We start from the raw sequence: 14,075 nt of genomic DNA, 5'->3' as shown, positions 1-14,075 counted from the left end.
ACACACACACACACACACACACACACACACACACACACACACACACACACACACACACACACAGTCACTGAAAGACACGCGTTAGCACACAATCCTCCAGCACGCCCACTTGCTTACACGTACAAAATGCACTCACATTTTTCTTCCTGAGAAAACTTCATGTTCTGTCAAGATGATAAACTCTTCTCTCAGCCTCGCCTGGTTCTTCTCCGACTTTCTGTTGAGACGAACTCTATTGTTTCTTTGCGCCACTGTAGCTCAGTAACCAGCTAAAGTCATCACGACGGAGCCTAAAGCGCCGCTTCTGCGCCCATGAACGTCGACTAATCGGGTTCTCTCTGCAAGAGGAACGGCAGAACCTAGAAGTTCTTTTTTTTGTAGAGGGGTGAGCGGAGGATGGATAGTTTTTTTTCCCACAGCAAAAGCAAATTAATGTCGTTCTTCCACTGCCGCCACACACAGCTAACACCAAGACAAACACGCGGAGGCCAGGAGACGGGGAGAGCGATATGAGCAGAGACGAAGAGGCAGAGTAAAGTACAGAGATGCACAGAGCTCAAATACACTTGGTGGTGACGGCTCATTGTGCAGCAGTTGGAGACAATAGACTGCTGGACTGTGAGGACATAAAGGGCGAACCCCGAGGCTCACTGCGGCTTCGCGTAGACTCGACCGTAGGCGGACGAGCTGCTGTGAATCACAGGCAGGTGGAGGTGCACAAATTACAGTACTGATGCAACAGCATGGTGCCAAGCTGGTTGGAAAGGCAACACTTGTTGAGAGAAAGGGGAGAAGTGCTGGAACAAATTACAGCAAAATAATGCACTTGAAAAAGTTTAAATCCACCTGTCCATCAGTTGAGTGGAGCTGAGGAGAAATCACACAGTAAGTAAGGTGAGGGATAGGCAAACGAAGAGCGCCATATTCTCAGCTCTCAGCGTGAACATGTGGATTGTACATAAACATGGTTTATGAAAACATATTTCAAGGTGTTCAAATATCGTATTTTGTCTGAAAAAAAAACACCCAAAGGGATTTGGTTAATGAGATGAGAAGGGAAGCTGCAAATCATTAAATGGGGCATTTTTATCTAACCAATTATTGCTTCAATTGTTTTTTTAATGAGTAATCAGTTCATCTAGTCATTGTTTCAGTATTAATTTAAAACCTGTAAATGAAACAAAAGATGCACATCATCATTGGGATACAGAACTCAAAAGAACCCTCCCCCCCTTCACTCCTTCCACCCACTTGTCCCGTGTACACATCATTATCAAGAGCCTATCAATGCGACAGGTATTAGGAAATCCAACTTAATGGAGAAAAAACAAACCTCAGACCTGAGGAAAATTGGTACCGCGAGAGCAGCCATCTCATTCCTGTTCATTTGTTCAAGTGTTTGTTTGCTGTGGTTGTGCCATTTTTCCCATTTGAGTGTGTGTGTGTGTGTGTGTGTGTGTGTGTCTCAGTGTGGGGCAGCACGGGGGTGCAGTGGCCGGTCCATAGGGTTAGCTTATGCTTGTGTGTTCATGCGACAGGCTGCTCACTGAAATGTAAAGTAAAGTGTGGTCCTACTGATGCTGTGCTGGTGTGGGGGCCTTTGTAGGGGCTGTTGAGGTACACATGACCCATGTCATGTGTAAGACAGCCAACTGTAGTGTGCAACTGCTGGGTTTTCAGAGTGTGTGCATCTCCAGAGATGTCTCTGTTATGATCACAGTGTGTGAGATAATGAGCCAGTTAGCGGGAGTCCGCTGAGAGATGAACGCACACGCGCGCGCACACACACCTCTACACTGAGGAGTTTCCTACAAACTGGACTGACACACTGGTGCAGTGAAGTTATGACTTTGCCTTGGTTGCTGTTATGTCTCATGACTCCAGTTCACTTGGTGACATCATAAAACTGTTTTTGTTTTCTTAAGCCAGTCCATGTTCACTCACTGGGAACACGCAGTCATGTGACAAGTTCACCGGGGACCGACTGCACGTGTCTGTAATTCATGTTTATTTTTAGTGCACAAAGTCTGTCCCAAGGCGCCTTTTTTTATAATGTGCACAACATAAGGACCGTGAGTTATGTAAACTTGTTTCCATTGATATTATTGGGTGTGTTTTATGCTGTTTTTTCAGCATTTTGACCATATTATGGAAATATGTCTTCATTTTGAGGATTTCTGATTTAGTTTTGGTGCTTACTCGTAAACTAACTTTTTACCATTTGTGTGATAGGTCGTCCTTCGTCGTCGTCGTCGTTTCAATACTCCGGGCATTTTCCATGTCGTTGTTTTCACTCACAGATTAAAAATGATTCTATTTCTGAACCACCGGAGCAGATGGGCATCACAGCTCGTTACAGAACCAAACTGCTGAGGCAAAGTCTCTGCCATGTATTTGGCCTGGGGTGTCGATGAGCAAGCTGCTGGAGAGCGCCTAGTAGGTGTCAGTGGGTCAAGAGATGAAGAGAACGATTCACACCAGAAGTGAGATGGCACCGGGGGGTGGGACTGGACAAGGCGACACTCTTCCCCTCTCTGGTGGCCTGCTGTTCCTATCAGCTGGAAGGACGGGTTACAGACGGGAGGAGACGGCTAAATTCAGTTTGACCTTTTGAGCATTAACCATGAGCAGCGGGTCCGTCTTCTACCTACTCTGTGTCGCACTCAACAAAAGCAGGAATAAGGAACGTTCACCTGCAAGGTAACCTAAGCCTTCGGTGAAAGCAAGGAAAAGCCTCAAAACATCATGTCCGAACGAGAAGCTTAGACGGGTGATAACGACGTCGGTGCCAGTTGTGGAGTAAGCAGCATAGAGGCTGACACACATGACTGATGCTGCTCCGTCCATTAGTAGCGAGGAGACGCGCCTCTGCACCGACGACCCCGAGCGCACAGCGGGCCGCCGAACAAACAAATGTCCGTCCGTGTCGCGGCCGAGACCGAGCGAGCCTGCTAAATAAAACATGTGCTCGGGCTCCCGCCACAATAGGACTAATGCGCAATCAAGTGAAGCGCTTCTTGTAATGCTGTAACAGCACAAAACCCGCGGCTCTCTCTCTCTACCCACTGTGAAATTGGGGCTCCTGCGAATCTCCTCTTCCATATCTTATCGTCTTATGATATCGCTCCGTCCCTCCCAGCTCCTCTTGCCGCTCCTTTGTTCTTTCGGTTTTCGGTGCGCCTAACTTTCTTTCATCTCCTTTCACTTAAAAACAGCCCCTCTTTTTGTTCGAGTCGTCTCGATGAAGCATTGATTTCCCTTCCTCTTTCTCGTCTTTGTTGCATATTTCTTCCAGCCTCCTGTGCTCCCCACTTCCCGCTCATTTATGCAACCTTCATTCATCCTTTTTCTTCAAACTCACTTTACCTTTGAAATCTTCCTCACTCCTTACCTATTCATCCTCTTCCTCCTCCTCATTGTCTTTCTCTGATCTCTCCTTTTAATTTCTTTTTTTCCCCCTTATCAATCATTCATTGCCGATCAATTTCACTTGGCAGCGTACTGTGCCGCGGTGTCACAGCAGTCCCGTGCCACTAATCATGCATGTTGTGGAGGCCGAACACTTTGCATATCAATGAAAACATGCATAAAAAGATTTTTCTCACACACACACACACACACACACACACACACACACACACACACACACACACACACACACACACACACACACACACACACACACACACACACACACACACACACACACACACACACACACACACACACACACACACACACACACACACACACACAGGTGAGCGCCACACATGCAGACGGGCGTCAAAGCAAATTAAGGCTGAAGTTCACCTGTTTTTCAATATGAAAAGACACAATCTAAAATCATGACAGGACACGCACGCACGCGCGCGCACACACACACACACACACACACAAAGCTAAGATAATCACACAGTCAGACGATACATTGTCGATGGGCTGGCGAGGGAGCAGGCAGGCAGCTGGTGGAGTTAATTGACGCGTGCTAATCAAAAGCAATCTTCTTTCATTTTCTAATCGTCAATAGTTCACTGCTCGCGTTCCTCTCCTCCACATGGCAGAGGCCTTTTTTGTGTATCAGTCCATATATTTGTATGGAGAAGGGGGGGGGGTGGGTTACGGCCAGCTTGCTCTTGTTAGATGGAATGAACAGACACAAGATTTCCATTCCCACACGAGGGGGAAGGTCTGGAAATCTCCATTTTCCTCGCTTTCATGGCTCCAATCCGGGGAGCCGCGTGGCGGCCCGGCTCACTCCAAGCCCTGCTGGTCACCCACGTTTGCACAAGAAACACACGCACGCACACACGCACAAACATCCATGCACACGTGCCTCAAGCGTCCCTGAGCCGTCTCAGGTGGCATGAAGGGAGCCGCTCCGATTACGATGGGAAACGACGCGCGAAAAGGGAGCGAACGATATCGTGCGGGGTTGAGTTTAGTAACAGATTTCACCTGAAAAAAGGAACAAAAGAACAAATGAAACCCAGGCCGAATCTGAGAGCATCACATTTTCTTATATTCCCTTCTGAGTAAACTATCAAACAAATTAACCAGATTGGGATTTTCAAGTGAAACTACTCAATCCTGCACCAAAAAGATACGAGCAAGAGAATACAGCGCGTCTCACTCCAAGCCCTGCTGATCACCCACATTTGCACAAGAAACACACACACACACACACAGACACACACAGACACACACACACACACACACACACACACACACACACACACACACACACACACACACACACACACACACACACACACACACACACACACACACACACACACACACACACACACACACACACACACACACACACACACACACACACACACACACACACACACACACCAACCATCTGGCTGTTTGTGTGAATGCTCTACTTTCTCTTTGAGCTTTTGGTGTTTTTTTTCTGTTCTTGAAAGTTCTCCAAAATAGCTACAATCACAGCAAACCGCCACCATCTCCCCTCTACCTCGACCAAGTCGCTGCCAGTTTGCAGCCCGGAATCACACAAAAAGGTGAATAGGTTGGTCGGAAGCACTTTTCACCTTCTTCTTCCAGAAGACACCGCGCAGCAGGTCAAATTAAGTACCAAAACTTGGAATGGAAAGCTGAATCAATTTTGATTATCCTTAGACTATACTTTTGTAAACTGACCAGCCACCCTTAACACGCTGCACTGGTAATGTCAAAGCTTCAGTGGAGAATACTTCAAATGAAATATGCGAATGTCAAAATCAGATATTGGCAGTTGGCAACAGGCATTCATATTAACGAAATATCGCAGGCCTGGTGACGTACCGGCATCATGAGATGGTCATAACTCATTCAGAACATTTCTAAAGGCAAGAAAACGGTAACAGAATGGTTTTTTTCACCAGTAATGAGATTAGTCAAGAAAGGAGTCAACAGTGGCTCCACCTTTGATACCCGTCACTCTGCAGTTTCTTTGACCACAGCCATATAAACTTCTGTAAAGCTTAATGCATCAATACAGTTAAATCAACAAGTGAAATAATTACTACATTTAATGAGAAAGGGATCATTGTAATGACCAGCTCACCGAGAAGTAGCATGGCACTCTCAGTAGAGCACATTCCACCTCCAAGGGCCAACAGTCCCCTTAAATTCAATAAAGCCACACTCAATGACACACTCGTGAATATCATTCCCCTAAATACGCTTGATTATTCTTCATCAAGAAAAAATTCCTGGATCTGCCCCCTTTGTCCTTAGCCACAATTTAATGGGTTCTTTCTTGGCCCATGTCCCAACCTTCCACCAAGTTCAGTGGAAATCGTTGTTTTTCTGTAATGCTGCTGAGAAACGAAACCAACCAAAAACAACAAGAACCACCAAACTCTTTTGTGGAGGGCATTATCCCCAGACTATGTGGTTCCTTTCAGCGCTGCAGATATATTTAGGGTCTTTAATTCAACTGTTTTGAAAATTGACTTTTCACACATGAGCCGTTTCAACCACGACAACAACAAAAAAACAGTGATGAACCGATGCTGTTTGTCCAACACCAAATGGCAGGACCAACACAATGGAGCATTTAGTGACTTTTTTTCCTCTGTTGTGAATGTAGGACCCACGTCTGGCGGGCGGCCAATGAGGCTGATGTTGCTCTGTGTGGAAATAGGAAACTCTTTGCTAAAATGTTTCCATGTTCATTTTTACAAGGTGACAAAACGTCAGAGTCAAACTACCCCAGGTGGACAAAATGTAACACTTGAAGTTACCTTAAGGGGCAATTTCTTCTTCTTTTTTTTACCATCAATTGCAAGTTGCAGTATTCATAATGAATGGATTACTGAGATCTCTAGCTTTAGAAAGTAATTTTCAAGCTACAGTAATACAATTTCTTTTTAAATCAACCTTTTGCCCAATTCCACACAACAACAAATGTAAGTATTATTAATGCTCATCAAACACTATTCTTTGACACTTTTGTCCAATGAAAAAAAATAATCAATGATTATATTTCTGCACCACACAACGTTCAGATTTTCAACATTTATTTCTCGCACACAAACTGCAAAAAGGACATTTTCAAGAGTCCCAAAAAAAGCATACTTTATAGAATCAGCATTAGGGAATAGGGAGAGCCAAAACCTCCCCCTTACAAAGCCTTCATTTCTCCTACAGAGAATCAGATAAATGAGTTTGTTTAGTGTCGTCCCAACACGCACACCTCGACTAGTTGTTACAGTAATGACCCAATTTAGTTGACAGGATCAATATAGTTTATCTGACGCTCTTGTGAGGCCTCAGACGATTAAATCTAATTATGTCATAATGAGACATTCAGCCTGCAACCAAACGGCGTGTCTACTGCCGTCCTGATCAAATCAGCAGGCTCGTCGTTTGGACAAGCGCATAGTCCAAGTAAACCTGCCAGGGTGACCTGAACGGGCTGCAACCTGGTGTGTGCATCAGTCACTTTGTCTTTTTATTTTTGACAAGCTTATTGTGAGGCTTTTCTGGTTTATTACACAGTTCACAAATTAAAAAGCTGCAGTTAAACGTGTCTCAACAAACCTACGAACATATGTTCTGAGCATACGCTCTAATATCTCTCCAAGTGAGCATCACGTTTCTGAGCTGCTGCCGCCGCTGCCAACAGATATGCCCCGTCTTGACCCACTCTGTCTTTTAACCTCAGTACAGTATGTTCCTTGGTCGTAATTACGAGCATTATCTTCCGAGTCTCCATTTGGTCTATTCCCATTCTTCACGTTAACAATGACCTAGTTTTCCTGCGGAGATTATTGAAGTTTCATTTTATCACCTGCTCTAATCTGGAGTGCTCAGCCTTTGTTTAGCCTTCACACACCCCTCTCAGCACCGCATGCACATTCGCAGAGCTGCAGCCGCATGCAAGCGCCGTTCAACAGGATATCGCTCATGCCTATCACCGTCGAAATGTTCATATCTGTCACGTTAAATGTCAAATTATTAATTCTTTCAAGATTGAAGACAGATTTGTACCTTGGTTCTATTGCTCTTAAAGAAGATTATGTCTCAATAATTATTGTAATTGGCTAATCGCCAAGCCTAAAGTGGATTGATTTAATATACATCTACAGGAAATGTAAAGGCAAGCTTAGTCATACAAGCTCATAATCCTAGTTGGAACAATAATTGGATAATGGTGTGTATTTGTCACTGTCAGTGTGGTAAACACACAAGCACATACTGCAGATACATATAGAGGATAAACTTACAGACACAAACACACAGGATCCAAAAACGGCACGGCTCACTTCTCCAACTTCACCGTGCAAAATCTCATTTCACAAAATTTTAAAACCTGTGGAGGAACTTTCTTCCCTCGGTGCATATTTATCACCTCAATGGCTTAAGTTTTGAAAAGGGTAAAACTCAGTCAAAACTCAGTCTGCAGCGGAAAAATAAACCATTTTGCTACGGTGGTCCTCACTTTTTTTTTCCATACTTAAAAAGACAGAAACTTTGTCTCTCTTCAACAAAAACAAAACAGACAAACACTTTGACCCGTATCCAGCATCACTGCACGAGATGATTGTACCGACAACCATAAACAGGCTCGGGAGGAGAGAAACACAATGGGGGGCGTTGTAATTAAATCTGGGTTTTTATAAGTCTCCACCTTGTGCACAGCACGCCCAGTCGTATTCAACAAATAGGTTAGTACTGCAGCGTCAAGAGAGTGACTATCTCTTCTTATCATGGTTCGGTTAAAGTGAAGCGTCACATTATCCGCGTGCATTAAGAAGATCGAGTTCCCTCTAAATCTTTGCTCTTGACAGTCAAGCTCCAAAAAACGACTATCTCTTTATTTTCTGACAGCGTATTTCGTAGGTATGTCACTGGAGGAGGGGAGAAATAGTGTGTGTGTGTGCGTGTGTGCGTGTGTGTGTGTGTGTGTGTGTGTGTGAGAGAGAGAGAGAGAGCAGGTGCCGGTGTCCACTCGTGATTTGAGCAAGGGAAAGAAAAAAAACAACTAATTATTCCTTTGATCACAGCGATTATTGGAAGAAGAGGAAGAAAGGGGGGAAAAACACTCACTGACCCAAAAAATGTCTCAGCTGGAAAACATCACATCTCACTGCATTGCAACCTATTAAAAGGAGTTATTAAGGATTCGCTGAGCGCTCTCGCACTCATGCGTGACGAAAATTCACACATTTACAGAACCAATCGCATGCAAAGCGTGAGCCAGTTCACTTAAAGACAATACTCGCGTGCACCGAGCGGAGCCGTTTACTTTACAAAGAGCCTGCGCAAACACAAGGTATCTGCAGCAATTTGAGTTGACTTACAAAACCACTCACAAAACACAGCAGGCAGTAAATTCATAATTGATTATGCATGAAATATTGTTTACTGCATATAAACACACACACACACACACACACACACACACACTCACAGGAACATGACCTGTAAACCAAAATGCTTGCTCTATGAGACAAATCAGTTGTTGTTCATAGTGAAAGTACAGTAATAGAAATAGACAATGAACAGGTCTTGAAATGAATATTCCAGGTCACTGTTCTGTTAAACCTGCAGTAAACTGAAGACCTTGGAGATTTCCTTTTTCATTTAAATGGTTCAGTTTTAAAAATTTGAGTTTTATTTCCCAAATCATAACCTTCATTATTGCAACAGAGGTGTTTCTCTCCTGTGAACGTGACATATGAATGTTTGGCACTTTGGGAAACAACGTGGAAACACTCGGATACTGATATATAACTGGCATGAAAAGCGTTATCTTGAGTTGGCCTGGCTTTTTATCCAAACCTCTGAAAATTAAAAATAAATTTTTATTCGTTACCCAGTTCTAATCTTGAAGATTTGTTACTTTTCTTTGTGAAGTTAATGTCTTTGGCTTTTAGACTGTTGTTAAAAAATAAAAAAAAAATAAAAGAAATCATGACATTTGAAAACATCCCCTTTGACTCAAAGGAAATTTTCTAAAATTCCATTGACCAAACAAAGAATCAATTAATGACACAGATTAATGGATAAGGAAATTAATTGAAACCATGAGAATAAACAAGATGTAAATGTGTTAACAGCAACACAGCAGCCTGGCGCAGCTGAGTTGAAGGTGACACACACTGTTCAACACTGCTGTTCATTATGAGGCGTCATTACGTGTATAAAAGCACAGTCACACCAGGTAACGTCCTGACGGCATTTGTTGTTCATTCACTCTTCAGGAGTGCTCTTTACTTCCAAAACGGGATATACGACCGGAGCATCTCAGAGGATAAAGACCTTTCATTTGCATAGCGAGAAGATTCTCCTTTTCATAATTTTCTTTGAAGCTGCGTACCTTGAATAACAAACAGAATGGGCTCCACAGACAAACAGGCACGCAGACACGAAGGTTGTAAATACTATCAGCCGGCACGCAAAGCACTGGGGAACTTAAATAGCATTCATAGGGACCTCGATTGAAAATTTCAAGGATACGAATCAATCCATGTTTCTCAATCTGGCCCTCTGTTTGTTCTGACAACAGGCACAAAGACGGACGGCTGCGCAACAAGACCGTGAACAAAAGCTTAAACTTGTGATAAGCCACAAATAGATGAACTTCGTGGGAGCAGGCCTGGAGAAGTTTGCTTGTTACATTAAAAGAAAATCTTAATAGCATCTTTCAAAAAGTGATGGACCCGAGTTTTTGCTTAGTTTGTCAGCAAACCTCCGAAAGAACTAAACCGGGCAGACATTGATCACAGAAAGTGCTTTGATGCGCTATGTTTGAACGTACTTCTTTGAGGCCTTTAGACACTTGGGGCACGACAAAAACACAACGTGAACATATATAAATACTTGCCTGAGAAAATGTATTGCGAAAGTTCTGTTTGAAGTGTTTGATTTGCATTCACAGCAGATTAATGCTGATCAGGGAGAGTGGAAACGAGAAAGGACTGGAGTTAACTTGTGAAAATAAACTGTGGTTCTGAAGACAACGAAGAATAAAATATGACGAGTGTTGTGCAAATAGGCATCATATTGAATTTATCAAGAAAACTAAAAAGCACAAAAGCCTTCATAAGAAAGGCCTCGGACACTGTTGAGAGAATTTACAGTACGTAAAATTGAGGATTCAGTCAAAAATGTATTAAATGACGAGATGTAATCTGACGTCTGCAGCAACCCGCGACTTGCTCTCCTCATGTCACTTAACACGAAGGCTGCTAGTCGCACTTCGCCTCCGTCTCGGAGTAACGCACCCGCTGCCCCCGCCTTTCCCACCACGCAGCTCAGTGGCTTTGTTAATTGACTGCCATTTTAGAAAGTCAATCGAGTTGATTTCTTGGTGTCGGGTTAATAGCCTCTGTGCTGTTAAAGGGCACCTGTGCTGCGAACATCCAAATTTAATCACACAAACCATTTGTTTGGAGCCTCCCACTGACCAGCTACAATTTAGCACTGATGACTAATGAGGAAGGTTAAAGAGGTCAATTCTTTTCAGCAACCTGCCCTTTTGTAAAAATCCTGTGTAGTAAAGACTCTAAACCGCAATTAGATGGTAAGTTGCAGTGAGCATGTTGGAGACTCGTTAACTAGCTGACACGTTTGGACTTTAAGGATTGAGAGGGGGTTTGAATTTAAGATAAAAGAGAAAACATCAGGGTAGGAAAAGCTAATAAGGCGGCAATCTTGCCTCTGAAAAAGTACTGACAAGGTGCCTTTGGTGCAAGAAAATGAGAGCATCATGAAAGTAAAATAGTGGATGGATTGGGCATGAAGGCTTAAGTGAGTAGCTTATGAAAACAGAGCTGTCGGCTCAGTCAGTCCTCCCTGGTGAAATAAAGGTTCAAACCCTTGTGGGATGTTAAAAGGGGTGGAAAGTTCGAAGTCTGGTCAGAGCAATCACGTTGCTCTCACGGCAGCAGCGGCGGTTCAGGCTTTCTCCGCCGAACTCCAGTTGGAAGGAGTTACTGTGCAGGCTGAAGAAAACTGGTGTGAAACGCAATATGAAAAATACATGTCCTGCATCACCAGGGTAGACGGTAAAATGTGAAATATGCAACCAGGAAACATCTCGCCCTGACATTTACAGGTGCATAGCGGCTGAGTTCCTTTGTGTACCTGTGTAACATGAAGCCGCAGTAACAAATGAGTACGTCTAGCCGTCCCGTCTGCCATGGATCGCTGCCCAAACATACACACTGCGATCCGACCTGACTCCACTGCCGGTCGGACGGAAAACACAAGGAAACTACTCGTGAGAGCAGACGTAATGAATTATGCAAGAGAGAGTGTTACGCTGGTTCAACTGAGATCAACAAATGACATCACGTCAGTGACACGCCGTCTAATGTGATGTTGAATCGAGTTTATTATTTTAGGTGATCAACAGAAAATGGATCAATGGCTATTTTGATAACTTACAAATGTTTCAACTCAAGCGAGTTGCATCACGTTATTCGCACTGCGTCAGTCTTTGCATTGACTCTGTACGTAATCTCACCGCATGTTAATGTTTGCTAATTAGCACTAACCACAAAGTACAGCTAAGGCTAATGGGAACTTGGTTCTGTGCCGTCCCCTGACAGCGTACCAGTGTACCAAGCACAACCGACAGTCCACTTCTACGCCAGTTCAGCAATGTGAGAACTTGGAGCGCTGGAAGTCAACCAAAACGTTTTTTGTTATGACAGTATCTATTTGTCGCAGCTTGAATTTGCACCCTATTGATGTGGCAATTAAGATTGAATTTCCACTTCTCACAGAGGCTTTTATTTCTTAGATTATGGATATCATAACAAATCTGCCATTATCTTATCTCTAACGATCTTTCTCTGGTCCGAGAGGCAATGAAGTCAGACCTATCAGCAAAAAAAACAAGTAAAACACATCGTAGAGGCCAAAGGAGACTGCCAATCATCCCAGTGATTGCCTCGTTCGTTGCAAGTAGTTATTCTAATGTCTCAAAATTAATATGTTAATGATCTGTTGATGTGTATGCACCACATGAAGGACATTAAAAGAGGATTCAGCCAAGGTGTCCTCGGGGGGTGTTAAGAAAAAAAAAGAGGAGAGAAGAAATTCTTGTAGGTGTTTCAAATGAGTGAAGTGAGAGGAGAGGAGAGGAGAGGCAGATAACCAATCCTTCCATTTAGTACCAGTTGAAATGTGATCTGTCCCTAACACTAAATTAAAAAGATGATGACTGTAGGGGGGGGGGGGGGGGGTGGGCGCTGCTGCAACCTATTAGCAAGTGTAATTTAGGCATTTCCTATTTTAGAGCTGAAGGACAGACAGGGATGGGGACAGAGGGAGGCCACTGAGAAATGACAGCGAGGGACAGACGGAAAGACATGAAGGAGAAAATAAGACGAAAAGAGCGACGATGATAAATAAGGGGAGAGAAAGTGGGAGAGGCAGGGGTTGTTATCAGAACAGAAAATAAAAATTGTTGCGACAATGAGTGAGGTGGTAAAAGAAAAAAGGCCAGATCGGCACTCACTTGAGAAATATAACGCAACACATACAATCCAGGGGACGAATCACACACAACGATGATTATTACTTCCATTCTGCAGTGACAAGATCCGTATGATCTTTAGAATCAAATGGACACATATTCAACATGTAAGACACATGCTGCCAAAGGGAAGAAGAAAGACGGTGCCTCAAGGTTATTATTTATATCTTTAATGTCTCACTACATCAAGTGAGACGGGGGGGGGGGGGGGTTACTCTATTTAAAGTACTGTTCAAAAGGTTTTGGCACTAAAGAAGTTTGGGTTCTTATCCATCACGCAGTGCCGCCAGGGAGGCATCTGATTGGTCCCATATTCATTCTGCAGAACGAAAAAGAGGCTGAACATACTGTAGCCGTAAAGACCTGTCTTCGGGGACAAGAGAATGTGGAGAGCTGCGACAGATGGTGTGGCCCCCACAGACTCCTGATCTCAACATCATGGGAGCCGGTGTGGGATTTACACGACAGCCTGAATTCACACACAGAACTGTGGCGAGTTCCCCAAGACGCTTGGAACAACGTGCCTGCTAAGCACCTTGAGAAGTTGTGCACAAATATACAGTATCTAGGGGAATCTGTGCTATCTTATCTCGCATTTTGCATTACACACACATTTTGTAGTTATACGTGGCCAGAAGTGATGACAATTAGAACAAGCAATGAGAAAAATCTGTCACCTGAGCCAAGAGGAAGTACTGAAATCAGACTATACAAATTTAACTACTTGGCGTATGGCTTTTTGGTGGAAAGGGGAAGTTAACTGCGCGACATTAAAATGCATCACCTGTGGGGAAAACACTGAAAGCAGCAGTGGTGTCGAGACGTCAGGAGACTGTTAAGTTTAGACAAAACTAACAAAAATTAGTTACATATGAGTTGGACAGTTATACAAAAACAGAGAATGTATTACTTTAGTTACAAAATGTAAAAATAAATGACGAGAGATGGTTCGCAATTTGTGCTTTACAAAGATTTTGCGGAGGGAACAATGAGAAGGAAAAAAGTTGTATAGAGAAAAAAGGAGTGTTTCCATTTGCCCAAGGAAACTATCCTGAGGCTGTCTTTGATG

The 14,075-nt window shown here is 43.5% G+C and overlaps 1 protein-coding gene across 2 annotated transcripts in view; it reads right to left on the bottom strand.

The window, feature by feature from the left end:
- Positions 1–14,075, bottom strand: part of snx29 (sorting nexin 29) — a 112,986-nt gene that overhangs the window by 57,525 nt on the left and 41,386 nt on the right. The gene's annotated exons all lie outside the window — the stretch shown is intronic.

Source organism: Scophthalmus maximus, chromosome 16, assembly GCF_022379125.1.
Source record: "Scophthalmus maximus strain ysfricsl-2021 chromosome 16, ASM2237912v1, whole genome shotgun sequence".
In the NCBI taxonomy this organism is placed as follows: domain Eukaryota; kingdom Metazoa; phylum Chordata; class Actinopteri; order Pleuronectiformes; family Scophthalmidae; genus Scophthalmus; species Scophthalmus maximus.
This window is presented reverse-complemented; position numbering and strand designations above follow the sequence as displayed.